The following is a 19,015-nucleotide window of genomic DNA, read 5'->3' as shown; positions in this document are numbered from 1 at the left end:
CGGGGCAGCACGGGCAGTGGCAGGGTGCCCTACTCCAGCCGCCGCCTGCGCCCAATTCCCCTCCTTCGCCTCTCTGTTTTGAGGAAAGGAGAAGCTTTTTCCCCTTTAACCCCCTCACTCCCCTCCTTTTTCCACCCGAGCCCTCCCTCTCTTCAGAATTTAAACTGCGGGTTGATTCCATAAAAGTTGAGGAACTTTTTTGCAAAATAACCATGACGTACGAAAACCTAGGAAGAAACCTTACTTGTAGAGATGAATCTACAAAAATCAAAACAACCTCCAAGTTGGAACGGAGGGGTATCTATCTGGTAACATGTGCAGAAAGGAAAACGGTTCAATGTTTTCCTTTGCTATGGCGTGACTAGCTGTTTCTTGTATTCATATTCTCAATGTTTAACAATTAAAAAAACATGTGACCAAATATATAATATACAGGTATAAGTTGTAGTAATGTATACGTTCAAATAAATGGTATGTGGCTCACGATATAATTGATCCACCAACCTTACGAGGACCCTGCATTGAAATGAAGTCTTTTCCTATTTAGCGATATGTGGTTGAGAACAACGTTTTGGGTACTTTTTTTTGCTATAGAACTATTGGTTGTCATAAATATTCTGAAGGATCGACAATAGCGAAAACACATTAGTAATCATGGGTAATCTACAAAAAACTCACCAATCAACGTTCACTGCACTTGAATCTCATTCTGATAGCCGCATGTCAAGGATGTCTGCTTCCTTGATGCTTTGCTGAAGGCAAATTTGGATGATGTAATTGCAGAATCAATAATCTACAAGTGTTTATGTACCCCTAGCTTGACAACATCAGCCTAATTTTAGATAAAAATAGTTCTTAGGGAGGAACATGAAACAGCTGTTGACTATATATATACTGCTGGGTCAAAGTATAAAGAAGATGAGTAATAAAAAATATTGGAACTTCCGCGGGCTTGTTTTGCTATTCACGCCTTGGGGGTTCCAGTGCTACATTTTAGTGTTTCGAGTTTTTATGCCTGATGATCGATTCAAGATCGAGTACGTCTCTCACAGTTTGGGCTTAAGTTTCCGGTGCCTCCTTTTCCAACCTAATTCTACTACAACAAAAATAGATCGTGACATTTGATGTTCACATTCCCTCTACGTTTTCTCTCTTTGTAGCAGTCTGGGAAACAAATCTGACTTAGGGGCTGTTTGGATACGAGGGGCTAAACTTTAACAGTGTCACATCAGGTGTTCGGATACTAATTAGGAGGACTAAACATGAGCTAATTATAAAACTAATTGCAGTATCTTGTGCTAATTCGCGAGACGAATCTATTAAGTCTAATTAATCCATCATTAGCAAATGGCTACTGTAGCACCACATTGTCAAATCATAGACTAATTAGGCTTAATAGATTCGTCCGCGAATTATACTCCATCTGTGCAATTAGTTTTGTAATTAGTTTATGTTTAGTACTCCTAATTAGTATCCAAACATCCGATGTGATAGGTGTTAAACTTTAACAGGGTGTTCCACCCCCTTAGTTTCTGAGACCCGACTACAACACGTACAGAATACCGAATACAACACGTACAGAATAACGAATAGAGACGCGTCATATGTATCTATTTATATAAATGTATGCTTTGACGACTCACGGAATTGCTTCTCCACCAACAAGAATATGTAGACATCACTGCCCTGTAGTAAAGTCATCGTTAACTCACTCCCAAATGTTGATATCTGCAAAAGGACAAATATTCAGAGTTCCTTTTCTACGTTGCCATTAGCTGGATCCTCTCTAAACAACACATGTCATGCTAGGAGACGGTCTCCACCACCCAAAATGCCGTGACAGACAGGCCTGGGTTCATTAGCTGCAACCACGATGGCGGTACCAATGCAGGTGGCCTTCCCAGCGACTGATATCATTGACATTCGCATTCGTTGATCACGACAACGACGCAATATGATGCCATGGTCGGCTGGGCTTCGGCTTACATGATGACAATTCCGAATGGAGAAGGACGGGGATGAAACTAATCCCCTGCTGATTAATATGGATGAGCAGCCAAAAGAAGATGGCGACAAAGACAAACATTAGCAGCTAGAAGAGGAAAACAAAGAAAATAGTGCAAAGAATAATGGAGATGCTCACCCAGGGGGAAAAGAGTTGGGGGAAGAAGGAAGTGCTACTGGTAAGGGGAGTGCAACGACTACCAAGATGGCTGCTGCAGCTTCTGCCTTTTCTGGTTGTACAGATCCCAGCAAAGTTCGGCATACAGTGGTTCTAAAGCCTACTGGAGTTGCGGACAGCACTAAAGCTTGGGTGGCGGAGGCATTTTATCGGCAGCCAGCCCACACTACTCCAAACAGAAATTCAGCAAGTAAGCAAGTTCGTAAAAATTCTTCGTTGCCTACCTCTTTGCATTCTCCCTCTCCCACACCTATACCAAATGCTACAGCAACTCCAACTCGCAAGAGTAAAAGAAGCGCGATGTCAGTGTCAGCTGACCAAGACTCAATTGAGAAAGCTGCCAGACTTAAAGCGCGCAAGAATCTGGAGGAAACCGACAAACAAGGTAATGCTCAGATCGATTCCTTCATCTCTTTTTCTGATGAGGTAGTGGTTAATAATATTAGTCATGTGGGGATTTGTTTAGGCTCTTCAGCTTCTAGAACTTGTAAGTCAATTAGGAATCTAACATTGAGCGCAATAGGTTACAGGTTGCACCTATGTTGAATAGTTCTATTGAAAACAAGATAGCTTCTTCCGTAGAGTATGAGGGGGACACTGATGATGAAATTAATATCCTTGCACTGAACCAATTTTGTGGTGATGTGGTCGAGGGTTTAAGCGAGGGAACTGGCAGTGATCTATGTGATCTACAGGCTGTTCCTAGGAAGAAAAAATCAAGTGCTAAAAAGAAGAAGAAAAGTAGCAGCGGTTCACAACACAGCAAGAGTACCTAATGAAAGGAATCTTTTGGAATTGTAATGGGTTAGTGGACCCAAAAAAATTTAAGTTTATTTCTGATCTAGTTAAGGAGAAAAGTTTAGAATTTGTTCCTCTATCGGAAACTGGGAGGAAGGATTGCTCAGAAAAGTTCCTCAAAAACCTATGTGGTGGGAAGGACTTTTTATAGCACTATAGAGCTCCTCACGGTAGATCCGGTGGCATCCTAGTTGGGGTTAACCTTCTAACATTTGATATCGGAGAAATTGAGGGTGACTACTTTGTAAAATTTAATGTAAGAAACAAACAAGATGGCTTCCAATGGGTGCTGGTGTCTGCGTATGGTGCGGCACAACAACAGTACAAAGAGGCATTTCTAACCGAGCTAGTCCTATGTACTAAAGAAACCTTACCTATTCTAATAGATGGTGACTTTAATATTTTTTTCGGACCACATGAAACGAATAATGCCAATAATAATGACGGGTGGCCATTTCTGTTTAATGCAATAGCAAATGCTTTTTAATTTAAGAGAATTGGAAATTTCAGGGCGACAATTCATGTGGGCAAATAACCTTCAAGAACAAACTTTTGAAAAGCTAGATAGATCATTGACCTACACAGAAGGGGAACTAAAATTTCCACGTACTACAGTTCAAGCACTAACTAGAGAGATATCCGACCACACTTGATTGTTTATGAACACAGGTGACGCTGAGTCACCAAACAACCCACAGCTGGGCTGGTTGCTACGTGATGCCTTTTTTAACATGGTGAGTGATGTTTGGAATAGTGTGCAACAAGAAAACACACCCTAGTGGCAGGAAAAAATTAGACGTCTGCGACAATATTTGAGGGGTTGGGCTAAAAATATTAGTGGTACATAAAAAAATAAAAAAAAAAGATTCTCTTGAACAAACTGAATGAGTTAAACATAAAGGTGGAAGTGGCACCTTTAGATGCCAACGAAATCAATCTTAAGCATACACTAAGTAATAGATTAGCAGAGCTTTCGAGGAAAGAGGAATTAAAATGGTATCAAAGAGCTAAAGTTAAAAATTTATTGGAAGGTGATGCGAATACAAAATATTTCCGGTTAGTGGCAAATGGAAAGCATAGAAAAACTTGTATTTTAACGTTGGAACAGGAGGAAGGTCTAATATGCAGTGATATTGACCTTAAAAAGTATATCACCAAGTATTATAAGAAGTTGTTCAGGCCACCAGACAACAACTTTGTGTCTATCGACGAGGCGCTCCATGACGATATTCCTCATGTTTCACCACAGGTAAATGAGCTTTTAGTAGCATCCTTTTCTAAAAATGAGATAAAAGAGGCTATTTTTCAAATGCAAAGTAACACCGCTCCCAGCCCAGATGACTTCCCACCAGAGTTTTATCAATTTTTTTGAAATGTGATAAAGGAAGATTTGATGGCTCTATTTAAGGAATTCCATAGGGGTACACTGCCTCTTCACTCTCTCAACTTTGGAACATTATTCTACTACCTAAAAGTAGTGATGCAAAGCAAATTCAACAATATAGACCCATCTGTTTGTTGAATGTTAGCTTCAATTTTTTTACCAAAGTAGCCACTAACAGAGTTGTGAAAGTCGCCCAAAGAATCATTAAACCCACTCAAACAACATTTTTGCCTGGAAGGAACATTATGGAAGGGACAGTGATCCTCCATGAAATAATACATGAGCTTCACACAAAAAACAAAATGGTGTGATTTTTTAAAATAGACTTTGAAAAAGCTTATGACAAAGTGAAATGGTAATTTTTGCAGCAGTCACTTAGAATAAAGGGTTTTGACCTAAAGTGGAGTGAATGGGTTAAATCATTTGTACAAGGGGGCAATGTGGGGAAAAAGGTGACGACTGGGAAGATACTTCCAAACAAAGAAGGGACTTAGGCAAGGTGATCCTTTATCTCCAATACTTTTCAACATCATTGTTGATATATTGGCAATCATCGTGGCTAGAGCCAAAGAGGATGGTCAGTTGAAAGGGGTAGTACCACATTTAATCAATGGTGGTTTGTCGATTCTCCAATATGCAGATGATACAGTTATTTTTATGGACCATGATATTAAACAAGCAAAGAAAATTAAGCTTCTCCTTTGTGCCTTTGAACAGCTATCAGCACAAAAGTGAAATTTTTGGCTTTGGGGATGCAAGAAACTATGAAACTCAATATTCACAACTTTTCGGTTAAAAATTAGGTTCTTACCCATTTCACTATTTGGGGATACCAATGCATTATAGAAAGTTGTCAAACAAAGATTGGAAGGCAATAGAGGATAGAATAGAAAAAAAAAACTAAGTGGGTGGAAAGGAAAACTCCTATCAGTGGGAGGACGTTTAGTCTTGATAAACTTAGTTCTCTCTAGTTTGCCTATGTTTATGCTCTCTTTTTTTGAGGTCCCAAGGGGAGTCCTTAGAAAAATTGAATATTATATGTCGAGATTCTTTTGGCAGAATGACCAACACAAAAAGAAATATAGATTGGTCAGATGGAACGTACTATGTCAACCAAAAGAACAGGGGGGATAGGGGTTCAAGATCTAGATGTACAAAACAAATGCTTGCTAAGCAAGTGATTGTTTAAGTTATGTAATGAAGAAGGTTTGTGGTAAGATTTGCCTCGAAATAAGTATATGAGGAATAAAACCTTATCCCAGACAAGTAAAAAGAGCAGGGGATTCACATTTTTGGTCAAGCTAAATAGGGGTAAAAGATGAATTCCTCAATCTAGGAAGGTTCAAGCTAGTTAGCGGCAACCAAATTAGATTTTTGGAAGATAAATGGTTAGGTACCCAAAAGCTGAAAGTACAGTACCCTAATTTGTTTAATATAGTACGAAAAAAATGCAATTGTGGCAGAGGTACTTAGTTTGAGCCCACTCAATGTCTCCTTTAGGAGAGCTATAGTTGGGTACAAGTTATTTGAGTGGTATAGCCTTGTTGCAAGACTTGCACATATTAATCTAATTGAGGGATTGGATTCTTTTGTGTGGAGCTTACAGAAGAACGGAGCTTTCACAGTTAATTCAATGTATAGGCACCCAGCCTACAACGGTATTAAAGCTACGCAAGAAATTTGGCATATGAAGATTCCTCTCAAAATAAAAATATTTTTGTGGTATCTTAAAAGAGGAGTGATCCTAACAAAAGATAATTTAGCTAGGAGGAATTGGAATGGTAATAAAACTTGTTGCTTCTATAGCATGCTAGAAACTATCCATCACTTATTTTTTGAGTATCATTATGCAAAAATTTTATAGCGTGCAATTCACATTGTGTTAGGTATACCTCCACCTAAAAGCATAGAACATCTTTTTAATAGCTGGTCTAAGCAGGGGGGCCGCAAGCACAATTTAATGTTATTTATAGGAGCTGCAGCTATTTGTTGGACAATTTAGCTCACAAGAAATTATACTGTATTTAATCGTTGCAGACTAAAAGTTTTTTTGCAGGTTCTATTCAGGGGGACACACTACTATGGTTTCGGGCTCTGTTGCAGCACATTGGTGACCGGAGGGTACATTTTGTCAAGACATGCCAACTTCTGGAGTCTAGAGCTATGCATTTCTTCGCGTCCTATGGATGGCCTTTCTTTTTGCGAATTGGTCAATGATGCTAAACACAGTGTGCTTGTAATTTTAGCGGTCCATGCCTCTCTTTTGAGAGGTTTGAAGCTGGAATTTTTTCCATTATCTAAAAAAATATGATTCTACAATCCAGCTATGCCTGTCCTCACCCCAGCTCTGCTGACCTTGGAGTAGCCAGGCTTCTGGCCACCTGCTCCAGCAATGGTGAGTTAGAGGAGGAAGCTGGAGGAGGCTGCCTGCCAACAGATTCATCCCTACCTCTAAAACCGTGGTCAACGGAGGATCACTTGAACTCTGCTACCCGTCCTTGTTGTTCTTTTTGTGCAGCATGCATCTTTTAAGCTCAACTAATACCTTTGGAACTTGGACATAAGTTTCCGATGCCTCCTTTTCCTATGTGATTCTACAACCCAAATAGACTGTGGCATTTCTTGCTCATATTCTCCTCTATTTTTGTGGCGCTATCACTCTGGCAAACAAATCCATTCGTGGTTGAGACCAGGATGCAACAGAAAAACCACGGCCTGGGACTTGACCCTGTCTAATGTCTATATAAATGGTAGAAGCATGATGTATTCTTGCAAGGTCACTGCTTTGCAGTATAGTCATGTTAACTCATATCTAACTGGTAACACGTGCAAAAAGGAAAGCGATTCAATGTTTCCATTGCTACAATGGCGCCATTAGTTGTTTTTATTTTGTTCATACACTCAAAGTTCAATAATTGGAAAAACGTGCTACCAAAAATATATGGAAAATCCACTCCAATAAACATGGACCCTTCTTGTTGTTTGCCACGGGTTAGTATATCTTTATGGATATACCATAGGACATGTTACTCGCCTACCACGTTTTTTTTTTTGCTTTTATTCATCTGGAAATTACTACACTGACCAACGACCCTCAATGTTTTTTTGTTCAGAAAAGATGAAAGCAATAGTTGTATTTATGTCTTATGTGGCTGAAGATGGAAATGAAGAATACATCTGTGAAATGTGGACAATAGTTGAACGGAAACAGATGTATCATGGCACCTGTGCAAGCACGTCTATTTGCCTTCTGAAACTGCAAAATACCGCATACCAGAGAAACAATGTGGAATCCACGAGACATCATAGTAAGCTAGCTAGCGTCTTGTGCTCGCTATATCCCCTGCTCTCTAGTCTCTGCATATGTGTCCAGACAAGGAGCTCTACTGTCCAGACTCCAGTGTAAGGAACAAAACCTTCGACAGTAGCTCTAGAGGCGGACCACGTCAGAGCATGGTGAATTGGTGTTTCATAGCTGCCTCAGTAGCGGCTAAGCGCCGCTCAACCTCACAGGAGCCGCCACCGGCGCCGGCACTGCAAAGATCAAGGTAGATTCTGCTCAACCAAAACATTGAACGCTATATCACCAGTTGGAACTTGGACATGAGCTCCAGATGCCTCCTTTTCCTACTAGCAAGATAAACCTGGTAGGGGGATCATGCATGCTCTATGTTCGAATAGAAGCAAGCTCTGTGTGAAACACTAACATATCAACATGGTGGTTGGTGCAACACAGTTTTTTTTTTGTGTGTGTGTGTGTTGGGGGGGGGGGGGGGGGGGGGGGGCGCTGGGGCTGCAGCCCGTGTCCCAGCAACAACCTTTATAAACCTTGGTCCAAAGCATTTAAATTAGTAAAGGCGTCGAGTTCTGTCTGCTGCTGTGTAACAATCCCCCAAACCCTTCTAGCGTTGCCAATATAAATGAGCCCCCGTCGTGCTCGCTTTCTTGGTACGCCACAGGGCGCTCCTGAATACTATGGCCAGAGACCTTGTTGATATCCAAATATATAGCATGCAACTGTAGTAATCTCTATATGTTTATAAAAGGTATATGGCTCACGACAAAATTGATCGACCAACCTTACGAGGACCCCTCCCTTGAAATAATGTCTTTGTCCGCACTACTAGAGAACTGACTTTCGATCCTCCTCTTTAGTCCCGGTTTAATTCAGGCTCGGGAGAAAAGGGGGTGCGCCATGGTAGGCTAGAATTTACTCCCGGTTGGTATTTGCAATGGACCCTCCATGAGTTAATACAAAAGGATAGCATCCCCTATATAGATAGATGTGGTGTGTAGGTGGGATGGCAAGGAAGCTACGCGCGAGGCTTGAGGTCATGGGTTCGAATCCCATGGACCGTGCATGCGCATATTTTTCGTGAAAAATCATGTGACTTGTGACGTGTGGGCGCGTCCAGGGATCCCCTGATATTTTTTATTTTTGCAATTTTTTTGCAAAACTATTTAGTGCCAGTTGGTATTACCAACCGGGATAAAAGGGGCGGGAGGCAGCCCCTGGCGTGGCGATCATTTTATCCCGATTGGTATTACCAACCGGGACTAAATGGAGGTCTTATATCCCGGTTGAGGGACCTAGGACAAAGACCTCCCCTTTTATCTCGACTGATTAATCGCGGATCGTTTTTCGGGACATATGCACCTTCCAACCGGGACTAATACCAAGTTCCCTAGCGGTGCTAACTGGAGGGAAAAAAACGTGACTGAGCACAATCCCTGGATGCTTTCTTTTGCTACAGAACTATTGGTTGTCATAAACATCATAAAGGCTCAAACAACAGACGAGAAACACGTACTATTAAACCATGGAGAATCACACAACAAAATCACCAATATATTATTTCATCTGAACTGGAACCTCATGCTTCTAGCCACGTGTCAATTAAGGATGTATTGGGCAGGCCTCTGCTGGTCTACTTCCTTAATGTTTTGCATTGTTAAGAACATAGATGAGTAAGAGTAACCAAAATGATTGGGTCTTTTGGGCTTGTTTTGCTTCACGTATTGGACCGGGGGTATGTCTTCCTTCAGAGTCCACCGTGTTGGTCAGCCCACATCTTCTTAGAGCATGTCACTACTTAAAAAACGATTTGTAGGGTGCCCCGTTTTTTTTCTAACGGCGGGCAAAATTGCCACGCACACCTACAAAACGGGGGGGGGGGGGGGGGGGGGGGGGGGGGGGAGGGGGCGATGTGGCCCGCCCTTGGAGAACCATTTGTACGGGCGGGTGATGGAAAATGGGGGCTATTTCCAAGGGCGGTTGGTGCTGTCACCCGCCCCTTGGTCATGTGGTACCTCCCTGTTGCCGATCGCCTTTGGCATTTCTTCTCAAACCCAAAGGATGCTGAACTAATGCAATGGTGGGATTCAGATAAGCGTAGGAAGGGTGATGAAAAGCTTCGACATCCATCTGATGCCTACCAGTGGAAGAAGTTCGATGAGCGGTATCCAGAATATGGAAATGATATAAGAAATGTTAGATTTGCACTAAGTATAGATGGAATGAATCCATTTGGTGAAAGGACCAGCACTCACAGCACATGGCTAGTGATCTTTATGATGTACAACCTGCCAACATGGTTGTGCTAAAAGAGAAAGTATCTTTTGCTATCCATCCTTATACAGGGACCAAAGCATCCTGGGATTGATATAGATATTTTTCTTGAGCCTTTGATGCAAGAGATGGAAACTTTATGGAAGAATGGTATCAACATTATTGAAGGTTTTACACGGCAGGAATTTAATCTAAGAGCCATGATCTTCATCACCATCAATCATTACCAAGCATTGTTTGTCTTGTCAGGACAAGTGAAAGGTAAGACAGGATGCACGGTGTGCATCGATGACACCATATGGTCTTTCCTAGAAGGTTCTAGAAAGGTAGTTTACCTTGGGTACAAACGCTTCTTGGTGGAAGGACACATGTACCGAAGTAAGAAGTTCTATAATTTTTTTAGCGCCAAGCCCGACCTAGAATCTGCTCTAGAAAAATGAGATGGGCACTATGTTTTTAACATGGTCAGGACCATCCAGGTTCCTTATGGGAAGATGACAAAAGATAAGAAGAAGAGAAATAGAGATAAGCCACCTATCGATGGTGTGCCATCAAAGAAGCTGTCGATCTTCTACAAGTACTTGCCATATTGGTCGGACCTTGAGGTCCGTCATGCCATCGATGGTATGCACTTGAAAAAGATATGTTTAGTAACACAATTGATCTCTTCCTGGAGACATCAGCCAAGACAAATGATATCCTGAAGTCATGACAACACTTGGTAGCCATGAACATAAGATAAGACCTTCACCTATTCGGTAAGGGGAATAGAAGATATGAACTACCCCCGGCTAGCTACAACTTGACACTAGATGAGAGTAAGGCATGTGTGCCAGTTGTTTGACCACATGGTTGAAGGACCTAAATCTACTAGATGGGGAAACCATGAAAGATCAAAAGATCAAAAGATTGACAACTGTCTGGTCTAGCCAGGTCACATCATGGAAAGGTTATGATATTAATGGATATCTATTTTATACTACCATGAAAGACAAGAAGACTTTGTCTCAGAACAATGGTGTTCATCTTGAGGCCTTAGACGAGAGAACCAGCCAAAGTACCACATATTATGGCATCATAGATGCTATATGGGAAGTCCACTATGGTTCCAATATACAGATCCGGGTCTTTCGGTGCCATTGGATCAAACACCCAAAAGGTGTTGAAGTGGACGACTATGGGATCACAATTGTTGATCTCAACAATGTTGGTTACAAAGATGACCCTTGGGTACTTGCTTCACAGGTCACACAGGTTATGTATGTTGTTGATCCTGCAAAAAAGACAAAGCACGTTGTAGTCCCTGGAAAACAAGAAATATTAGGAGTTGATGATGTTGAAGATGTTGAAGAATATAATCAGTACAATGAGGAGTTGATGGTGTTGAAGATGTTGAAGAATATAATCAGTACAATGGAACGAACCTCTTCACAAACCTACCACAGAAGATAATGATTTTAGAAGAAAGTATAAAGAAAGATGAAATGCCCTGGGCACGCAAGGACGGAGAATCAAGAATTGTTACCTCATAATATATAGCTAGTTTGAGTGTATCTAACTTATGTAATATGTAGTTTGAATCAATTATGTCATGTAGTACCTAACACTTTTGAAGTAGTTGAATGCATGAGTATATGTGAATGTGTTTAGGGAATGTATTTTTTTAATACAAACTTTTATAATTTATCTCAGATAAATATAAACTTTATATCAGAATTGTAGAGCTCAACGAGACATTAACCTTTGTAATTGACAACTTTTACATTTGAGATCATTTAATAGATCAAAATACATTTTAGAAGAAAAAAATGGAGAAATGACTTCCAGGGCTGGGTGACGCCATCACCCGCTCCTGGAAATCCTTTCCAGAGGCGAGTGGTGATATCACCCACCCCTGCTAATGGCACCCTATATATGGTAACGTCCGCAGGGAGTTAGCTAAATTTTTGGAGAAGCCCACGGGACGCCAACAGGATGCCAAAATTTCCCCCCTCCCTCCCCCGCACCGGCGCCGCTCCCCACCCCCGCAGGCTCCATTGCCGCAGCGCCTCCCCGCGCCGCCTCCACCACCGGGCCGCAGTGTCGCCTTTCCCGTTGCGGCGCCTCCCTGCGCCGCCTCTCCACCACCAGGCCGCGTTGCAAGGGGTGCGTCTCCTCCCCTCCTCTCCACCACCGCAGGATCGGGAAGCCTCCTCCCCGAGTGCCGCGCCTCCCTGCTAGGCCACCTCCTCCCCGCTGGGCCCGGGCAGCCTCCTCCCCAACCGCCGCCTCCTCCCCGCCGGGCCGCCGCCTACCCACCGCCGGGTAAATTTCTTCCATTATTTTGGAAACAAATAATTGTAAATTACTTCCATTATTTTGGACAATCATTGAAGTTGATTTTTGTAAAAAACATCTATCTTGTCTAAATTATCATTTAAGTTGATGTTTGTGAAAAATCTATCTTATTACAACTTTATTTGCATAGTTTGGGTAACTATGGCAAGTGGAAGTGGTGGTGGCGGCCGTGGAGGTGGCCGCAGTAGTGGTGGCGACCGTGCATATGGCAGGGGATAGTAAATATTCAAGGGCCCTCCCGCTAGTCGTCTAGGACTTCACTTTCCTAATGACGCCATTGACTTGCCAACAGGCGATCGAAGGAGCAGATTAGTTTCCAACATAGTAATATTCTTTCCTTCTTTTAATTGATTTTTTAGTACACATGAATAAATTTTAAATTTACATACATACAATGTAGCTTATTCACCCTATTAGATGGCTTAAAGATATTGTTGAAACTATAGGTGGTACTTCTCCTGTAATGCAAACCGAGGTTGTTGGTGAACCTCATTTTAAAAGAGTATATATTTTTTTTCAAGTACCCGTTCGAGATACAGATTTCACCTTGATGTCACCAGGAGAGGCCATCCTGATGATTTCAATTGCCTATGGGGTCAAATAGCACCAAATAGGGTAATTTTTGAGAGGACTGTCGTGGAGATCTACCTAGAGTAGCTTAAGGATCATGGGTACTTTGTGCCAGACTTATCATATTTTTGAATAAAGCAGCTTGAGGAGGGATAAGGCAATGTGATTGTGACTACTGAGAGGCTTTGTCGGCTTAATCACCATGACATGGAATGGAACATTCTTTTATCATTCTTAACTTTAGTTATATTACATTTTTTAACTTTCATCATGTTATTATCATCTTTTAGGATATATTTGGTACTACCATTGCGGCAGTGAGCTTTCGTGTGATTCTTGATCGAGTCTTGGATGTGTTTGATTTGACTTGCATGGGTGGAAACTTGATATTCACCAGAGATTGGAAGTTCCAGGCTCATCTCACTTTCTATAGGCCACATCAGTTCACGTGTCTATTGTTCAAGATTTATAGTAGTATATGTGACCGTCCATGTGAAGTGAAGGAGAGTGCGCTCATCCGTGCTCTAACTTATTTTGATGAAGTTCTAAGCTGAATGATTGGAGACCTTAACTATGTTCCATATCTGATATGGAAGCGAGCCGGATTAGTATAAAATATGTAACATGCATGCATGGTTGTACCACTACCCTTTTTTGGTGGATTTGAACTTGTTCCCTCTAGGACCTTTAAGTATTGATGTACGAACTTGCACTATTATCAAAACTGGCTATATTGTATTATGGCATGGATGTACCCCTACTCTTTCCTAATTGATGTAGGAACTGATTATATAACTTTATTGCATATACAATGTTCTTTGAGTGTTGGATCTAAATGGGTTGATTAAGAACCACATTTTAAAAATTTAGCGCGAAAATGATACAAAATTTTGGCGGGAACAACATTTCCAGAGGCGGGTGATGGCTTCACCCGCACCTGCAAAACAATTTCCAGGGGCGGGTTCTGAAGACACCATTACCAAGGGTGGGTGATGGCATCACCCGCTCCTAGAAATGGTTTCACAAGGGCGGGCCTTTTACCCGCTCCTGCAAACAACTATTTGTAGCTGCGAAAGCTAGGAGCGGGTGGCGCGCCCGCCCCTACAAATGCCATTTCAACCGTCCTGGAAATTATTTTTTTAAGTATGTACCAGCGTGAACATATACTTTTCTAATATGTCAGTGCTTCACTGCAATGCAATTTAAAGGAACAATTTATTTTTGCATCTGATATAATGTTGTTAGTAGTTCAAACCATCCTTTTAAACAAAAAAATCTAAGGATTTCCATTAAGACATCATCGAAAGTGTCACTAGAGACCTTCAACATAATGTGCTAATAGCCCATGCCACTGTACTTCATGTATTGGTAAGCTTGGCACGCTACCATACCTGTAGCCAATGTTGTGGCAGTTCCGTGGCAGGATTACACTGTGAAGCTTGTGTGGACAAGATGGCACTTCTACTGGCTATTGCTAGGTTGCCAATCATCAGAGTAAGCTCTACCTCTAAAAGCTTGGTCCATGTAGGATCAGTTGCATTCAGCAACCAGCTTCTTGTCCTTTCCACGTTCTAAATGCAGATCTTAAGCTGAGCCATTTCAATTTTGAATTGGGCACAAGGTTCCGATGCCTCGTTTTCCTACGTGATTTTACAACCCAAACAGACCGTGGCATTTTCTGTTCATATTCTACACTATTTTCTTGTCTATCGATCTAGGAAACAAATCAATTCAGTGGTTTGTGATCCGGATACAACACAAAAACGGCAGCTTGGGTGTTTATCCTATCGAATGCCTAATAAAGGGTAGAAAGCATGGTGTATGCTTGCAAGGTCGATACGACTGAAAGAATTATTGATCCACCAACCATATGTTTCACTGCCCTACAGTACAGTCATGTTTACTCATCTGGCTTGTAACATGTGCAGAAAGGAAAATGTTTCAATTTTTTCCTTTGCCACAGTACCATTAATCGTTTCTTACATTCGCATCCACAAAATTCAACAATAAAAAAAAACATGTGACCAGATATAGGAATAGACAATCCAATCCAAGAAACATGGATAATATGTTCAGTGGGACGTGGACCTGCTTGTCGTTTGCCACGAGTATTGTATATGCCATAGGACTTGCTATCATTTTGGCATTTTTTTTTGTTTTGTACAGCCCAATTTCCCAAGCTACTAAACTGACCAACAACCCACTTTTTGTTCATAAAAGGTGAAGGAATCAGTTGTATTTATGTGCATGACTGCAGATGGAAATTAAGAACATAGATAGATTAAAACCACTTAAGCATATAACAATAAAAGCAAAAAAATACCAGCAGTACGAAGTTACCATGAGAGTACTTCATTTTTTTTTCTGATTTCATAGATTGCTTCGAACCATTCGGAGCATCATATTCATTCCAAGGACCGAGATTATCGTCTTAGATGAGAATGGTGCTACAAGAAAGTAGAATCTTTCTCTCTATGCACATATCCTACCTCTCTACACCGTTTTTACGGTTAGTCAGGTGGCTTAGGTCTTCATGACTCTAGTGTATAAATTGCATTTGGAGACCGAATTTTCATTACCCTTTTTGGCAAGAACTTTTCATGATATTTGATATTCAGTTATGCATAAGCTACCTCTGCGTGCCGTTCCAAGTTGCCTGCGTTGGTTAAATGCTAGTACCACACAAGTTTTTATTCTGCTCTTTGGCCAGTCTCAATGCACAGTTTCATTGTAGTATTACTAAGATTGCAAACTTGGTAATCATGCCTGCAGTGTTTCATGGGGATGAAACTCTATCATCTCTCTTTTCATAAAACCTTGCCAAGTCAGCAAAAATAATGATGTGGCATAGAAATTATTGCTCATAAAAATCTCCATGAAACTCCCACTAACTGGTCTTTTAGATCCACTCCATTTGAACTGCTTTGTGGTCATCTTCATTACTCCCTCTGTATATCTTTCTAAGAGCAAGTATAATAAGGAGCTGTAGGCTGGCTGAATGCTGATGTGGAGGAGAGAGAAGAGGTGAGAGAGGAGAAGCGGGCTGTAAGCTTACGCCGACTTGGGCACAGGAACCAAGAAACTTTGTGAGAATGACTTGTGGGTCATGTATTAATGATGAAGAGCTAACCATTGTACGAGTGGGCTAGGAAAAGACTGAGAGAAACCTTGCAGCCCGCTTGCTAGCTGCGTTATTAAACTTGCTCTAAGGCGCATCACCATGTACTCCAGAGACCAAGGCAGGATTGGGGCCACGCGCCTGTGTTAATTGTCGAAGTACTCCCTGTGTTAAATGCTCAGCAAGTTGCAGGAATTTTGCATGGCCGCATGCAGGCGCCCCTTCGCATGCAGGAGAGGAGCGGAGGAAACTGGAAGGGCGGCGCGAGTAGTCCGTCTAGATTCATGTGGGTTGCATACCGAGGTGACGACGGGGCCACATAACGAGGGCGACGGGATATGATTCCCAGGGAGCCGTGTTCTACATACGAAAAAAAATGACAAAACGTGATGCGCCTTAGATAGATATACGGATGGACATGCATCCCATTTTATCCCGGTTTAAAGTTAGTCCGGGACAAAAGGTTCACCAACCAGGACTAAAGCTCGGTCACTGGTGGGGGCTCACCAACCGAGACCTTTTATCCCGGTTGCAAAGGTTAGTGGAAAAAAAAAAGACCCTGATAGGCATTTTATCCCGGTTTGAAACACCAACCGGGATAAAGGGGATCTTTTATCCCGGTTGGTGTTTCAAACCGGGATAAAAGGGTCCCCAACGGGGTGGCTGAAAGAGGACTAAATCCCTCGAACCCTTTTATCCCGGTTTTTAATACCAACCGGGATAAAAGGGGTCTTTTATTCCGGTTGGTATTTCCAACCGGGATAAAAGGGTCCCCACGAGTTAATACAAAAGGATTGCATCCCCTATATAGTCAGATGTGCTGTGTAGGTGGGATGGCAAGGAAGCTATGCGCAAGGCTGGATGTTGTGGGTTCGAATCCCACGCAGCGCGCACGCGCATACTTCGCGTGAAAAATTGCGTGACTTGTGATAAATCGCGCGTGTCGGGGAGCCCTCCCGGGATTTTTTTTTTCCAGCACCTAATATGGTGACCTGTGAATACCAACCAGATAAAAGGGAGTCGGCCAATTCTCTACCAGTGATTTTGGACTGGATCCCAATTCTCTACCAGTGATTTTGGACTGGATCCTTCCATGAAACAGGAAGCAAGAGACATACCGTTAGACAATATTGCGTCTCACTCTTAACGTATTACTTCCCACTCTCTTTTTTAACGCCCATCTCTTCGTTAGAGCAAGCAAAGGCTAGGAGGGGTGCCAGCTATCTAATACTCCCTTCGTATAGGAAAAGGAAGTCGTTTTGGACAGTGACATGATCTCCAAAGCATTACTTTGACTCCTTATTTTTATAAAAATATTTATCAAAAAGTGATATATGTATATTTTTATGAAAGTATTTTTCAAGACAAATCTATTTATATGGCTTTCACATTTCCAAACTCAACAACTTAAAAGTTATTCATGATTTATATTCCCAATGTTTGACCCAAACCTTGTCCAAAATGACTTTCTTTTCCTATACGGAGGGAGTATATATATATATATATATATATATATATATATATATATATATATAGATATATATATATATATATATATATAGACACACACAAGTCACAGCAACACACATGTTGTTTGTAATGTCCATGACGCGTGTCATGTAACTGATCCATTAACCGAGTAAATGAGTCAAAATCAATATAAAGCTATGTATGTGTCTGCATTGACAATTTCATTTTCTATGGTGCTATTTGATGTAAAAAAACTTTCTACAGTGCTACGATCATCATAAATAAATATGAACAATATCAAGCCAAACCCAACAATAATGTACATTCATTGGTAATCTTAAATATGAACTCTTATTGTTGTCTCGTGCACAACATATATGTCGCAGATGTCATAATGGCAGTCATCGATTTGCTTAAGGTTCATTGGAGCATGCCCAACAATTCCCAGTACGTCTTCCCTAAATCGAATTTTTAGTGTGAAGAGGAAAAAATGTCCTCCAACAGTTCCCAAAATGCATGCACAATATTTTGGCCAATACAAAATAAGCAGCCAAGGCAGCTATATATATAGAAAAAACACCTCCTGAAGTCAAGTAAGTAAAAAAAGCGGGGGATTCACATTTTTGGTCAAATCTAATGGGAGTAAGGACCAATTGCTAAATCTAGGAAGGTTCAAATTGATTAGTGGTAAAGAAATCAAATTTTGGGAATGTAAATGGTTAGGCACCCAGCCTCTAAAATTCAAAAATTCAAGTACCTAAATTGAATCCAATGGATGACACTACATTTTGTGAATTGTTCAATAATATTAAACACGTATGTTTTAATTTTGTTTATGCTCGTATAACCATGTTTTTATGCCTCTCTTTTAAGGGGTCTGAACTTATTTCCATGATCTTATTTCCATTATCTAAAAAAAAGCTTGATATAGGGAAGGTCTACGTATGTCTAGTTTCCATTTTCGCACTAAAATCAATCTGGTGCACATGGTGCAAATTTAATTTATTTTGAGACCGTTGGTGGAGAGGGGTATTTTTTTGTCCCAATAGTTTCTAGGAGGACCCCAAAAAACTGGATTATTGGGGGGTTTTCTTTAGGAATTGTTGGAGATGGCCTTAAGCACATATGTGGATGTTTTAGTTGTAAAGTCAATATTCGGGTCGTTCTTTCTTGTATCTTCACTCGTCCTAAACAAACACAAAAAAAAATAAATGGGAAAAAATCAGATATTCAAATGAATAATATTGATCTCAGAGGAACTGAACGATGTTCTGTACCAAGTGCAAGTTCACCAGGAGTGCTGGAGAATGATTGGAAAAGAAATTTTTCTGAGGATAATCAACAAGAGGACAGATGCAATTGAAGAACGCCCTGCTCTACAATTTGCAGCCGGAGTGGGAGGACCGAACCAAAGCATATATGTATCGTGGTGCATCCGATCGAGAGCCAAAAATGGATGAAACTTGGATTATAGCTATAGCCAAAAATGGGTAAGCGCCCCCACAATAGCAGGTCCTGATGCCTCATTTTCCTACTAGCAAAAAAACAACCTTATAGCAATTGAAAATGGATCATGCTTATTCAGCG

At 41.2% G+C, this 19,015-nt stretch overlaps 1 long non-coding RNA gene across 1 annotated transcript; it reads right to left on the bottom strand.

Moving 5' to 3' along the window:
* Positions 1-1,687: 1,687 nt before the first annotated feature.
* Positions 1,688-2,517, bottom strand: LOC117846437 (uncharacterized). Its single transcript, XR_004638298.2, has 2 exons — positions 2,144-2,517; positions 1,688-2,035 (listed from the first exon to the last, which is right to left on the bottom strand). It is a non-coding gene; the product is annotated as an uncharacterized lncRNA (long non-coding RNA).
* Positions 2,518-19,015: the final 16,498 nt, after the last annotated feature.

This window comes from Setaria viridis, chromosome 2 (assembly GCF_005286985.2).
Source record: "Setaria viridis chromosome 2, Setaria_viridis_v4.0, whole genome shotgun sequence".
In the NCBI taxonomy this organism is placed as follows: domain Eukaryota; kingdom Viridiplantae; phylum Streptophyta; class Magnoliopsida; order Poales; family Poaceae; genus Setaria; species Setaria viridis.
Note: the sequence above shows the minus strand (reverse complement) of the source record. Positions and strands in the feature narration are given on the sequence as shown.